This window comes from Gossypium hirsutum, chromosome D03 (assembly GCF_007990345.1).
Source record: "Gossypium hirsutum isolate 1008001.06 chromosome D03, Gossypium_hirsutum_v2.1, whole genome shotgun sequence".
Lineage (NCBI taxonomy): Eukaryota > Viridiplantae > Streptophyta > Magnoliopsida > Malvales > Malvaceae > Gossypium > Gossypium hirsutum.
The window spans coordinates 13,605,447-13,609,295 of record NC_053439.1 but is presented as its reverse complement, the minus strand read 5'-3'; positions in this window follow the sequence as shown (position 1 = coordinate 13,609,295).

Genomic DNA, 3,849 nt, shown 5'->3' with positions numbered 1-3,849 from the left:
GGAGAAACTTTAAAGAATAAACTGTACTTATTGGCTAAACCAAAAATTTTGAAAATTTTATGGTAAGAATATATATGAGTCTAGTTTCATAAGAATTGAGCGGATCTTAATACGGAGTTCCGTAGCTCAAGATATAAATGATTTAGTGACTATAACGCAAGTGGACAACTTTGAATTAATATATAAATAAATGATGGAATTATAGATAATGTTACATATAAGCATATTATACATTAAGGATGGGGAATGGAGAGGAGGAGGAGGAAAATAAATGATTACTCAACTAGAATGAGTTTTCATTAAAAATGGTCAATTTGCATAGGTTCAAGGACTAAATTGAATAAAAGTATTATTTTAAGGGTAAATTGGTAAAAATGTCAAAAAGTGACCAAATTGCATGAAATGAATTGATTTATTATTTAAATTAGTAGATTGAATGAAATATTAATTTAGATCATTATTGGGTGGAAATTCAAGGAAAATAGAAAATTACCAAAATGTCCCTGAATTTTTGGTATTTCTGCAATTTAGTCTTGTAAGTTCGTGTAACTTGAATTATATTCTTAAATTCTTGAAATGTATTTTATTGATGTGAATATGATTTGAATGTTCATTGTATGAAAATTGATCAAACATTGATATATTTGATAAAAAGGGGAATAATGCATTGAGTAGATGTATGAATGTTTATCACACTATCCATTAATTCTATCGGTAATTTTGGATGTTCTGATTCTGGTTATAATGACTTGTATGAGTTAAATTGGCCAACGTTAGCTCATTAATGTTTTGATTTTGATTGGTTTTAAATATGAATGTTTGATGAAAGGAAATGTCCGTAAATTAATTTGTAAACTTCGGTAATGCTCTATAACCCTATTCTGGAGATGGATACGGGTTAGGGGTGTTACACTTTCCTAGCTCATCTACAAAATAAACACTTCATTGCTTATCCCAAGATTCGAACCTCAGATCTCATAGGTACACCACACACCAGTTGCCACTAGACCACAAGATCTTTTTGTGTCTTAAACCAAACGTTAATTTTAATAAAGCCTAAGTGCTAGTGTCGAAGTTCATTTAAGGGAAAAATTTAAAATTTTAGCAAGAGCCAAGACTTTAACCCAGGCTTCTCAAACACTCCCAAACATACCCAAATCACTTAGCCATTAAAGCAAACAAGCAATCAGTGCCAAAACATTCAAAAATTAAATACTAGAATTTTGGGGCGTTACAAGAAATGCCAAAATCTCATCCAAAAAGTCATCGTAAGTCTGCTGATTTCCCAAGCCTAAAAGTTGGCAGTTTTGGTGATAGGAATCTAATAAATTTCACACCATTCGTACATGTATCATTCTCCCTTTTCTCAAAAAAATTCATCCTCGAATCTTGTCTTTGATTGAATCCTGATTTGATTTGCTTAGCTTTTGACATTTTTTTTGGGCCTTGAGGTAGTGTGAACCCATCACATACATGGGTCTGAAACTGTGCCTTAATACTCGCATCATTCCCCCTTCCTCAATAAGATTCGTCCCTGAATCTTTAGTTGCACAAAAAGAAAATGGATTAGAATAAATAACAATAAAATGAATAAAATACTTACCTATGCTTTCTTGTGCACCAAAACTATCTCTAAGATCAAAGATATGATTTTGATATCCCAAATCAGTATGGATCAAGTATTCTTCTGCGCCAAAAGTATCTCCAGGATCAAAGATATTATTTTGATATCTCGAATCAGTATGGACCAAGTATCTCTCCTTGAAAAACAAACCATCAACACTAGATAGAGATATATTGGGCACCTGAGTGTTCAAGTAAAAAATAACCTATAACTTTTTTTTGAATATACATGGTTATCTATAAGAATTTCAAACGATAAGTCAAGAATTTCACATAATTATAAAAGGTAAAAGTAATTAATATTATTATGTAAAAATTCATCGTTCAAGGTCAAGATTAGAGGTGCTCATGGGCCGGGCGGCCCGGCCCGGCCCGACGGCCCGCCCGAAATATGGGAGGGTTTGGGTAAAAATATAGGCCCGAAATATGGGCTTGGGCAAAAAAACGAGGCCCGATTAAAAAACAGGCCGGGCCTCGGGCACCACTTTTTTGGCCCGGGCCCGGCTCGGCCCGAATATAATAATTATTTTTATTTCTAAATTTTTTTAATTTTAAAATACTTTTAAAATACTTTTTTTAAATTTTTTAATTTTAAAATATTTTTAAAATATTTTTAAAATATTGTTAAAATACTTTTAATTTTTTTAATTTTAAAATATTTTTAAAATATTTTTTTAAAATTTTTGTTTTAATTTTTAAAATAAATTTTTGGTATTTATTTAAAAAATGGGCCGGGCTGGGCCTGGGCTTATGATTTTTTTCCCGGGCCAGGCCTGGGCAAAATTCAAGGCCCATATTTCGGGCCGGGCCGAGCCCGGGCCTAGGACCCGGGCCAAAATTTTTTTCTGGGCCCGACTCGAACTCGGCTCGGCCCGGCCCATGAGCACCTTTAGTCAAGAAAGAAAATTTTATTGCAGGAGGAAATATATAAAATGCTTTAAAAAAACTATCTGATGCAACTGATTTACTATTTTTAACCTTTACAAAGGTAGATAAACCCATCAAATCAGTTAAACTTTTAGACCAGGGTTTAATGAAATTTGACCAACGAGAAAACATGTTGTAAGGAAAAATTTGACAAACAAAATCAGTAGCATACTTATCAAAAACATTCAAGGTATGCCTTCTTAAATTAATTTCTATTGTTTCCTTACATTCTTTACCTTGTAGCACTTGTAGGGAATTATGAATATTTAAATTCCCTTTTTCCTACAAGTAAAATCGTCTATCGATGGTAGAGTAATATAATTGAAAGTTCGTCAATGGATCCTTGAAGTCCTGTAATGAAGAAACACCACTAAACAAATTTAAGTTAGAGTTAGTTAAAACATAATCATTCCTCACTTTTGTATGGGTATTTTCTTGCTTTTCATTTTCTTTTTCCACTTGAGAACTCTCCAATTTTACCTCATATAGATTTTCACTCACCAATTTTGGACCATAAGTAGACTTTTATCACTAAAGGTCTCTTTTCTCTCTGTCTTTTCACATAATTTTTCCTCACTTCCCATATTCCCTTCACAAGTATTATGAATTTTCAATTCAGTACAATATATCTCTGTAGGAGAACATGATGACATTTCTATTTCATCTAACTCTATAGATTCAAGGAAAGAATTCTCATTATCATTTTTTTTCGGTTCCCAAAGTTTGCCATCTTCTTTGATCAACAAAAGTCTCGTGTTGGCACAATCACTACTATAGTGTTCACACCCTTTACATGTAAAACATTCAATGTCACGAGCTCTTTGTTGTTTAGGTGAAAAATTAGTAGAAATGGGCTACTTGAAAGATTTAGAAGAATGTTTTGTAGGAGCCCCACCTTTCCACTCAAAAGGTTTAATCTCAACATGTTTTGGCAGCAACTTATTAGTAGCATAAGGAGGTTTCGAATTCTTAAAAGTAGAATTAGAACTTTTACCTCGATAATAGTGTGATGCGCCAAATGGATAAGATTGATGTTGCTAAAATTGTTGCTCAATCTCAATTACCATGTGTACCATCTTCTCAAGATCAATATAGGTGTGAAGATTAAGAGCACTAGCTATCGAAAAGTTCAAGCCATCTACAAATCGCACCATGGTAGTTTCTTTATTCTCTTGTATATTTGCTCTTTCCATATGCATCTCTATCTCTTTAAAGTATTCATCAACAAATCGATTACCTTGAGCAAGGCATTGAAGTCTCGTTGAGACCTCTCTATAGTAATGAGAAGGAATGTAACGC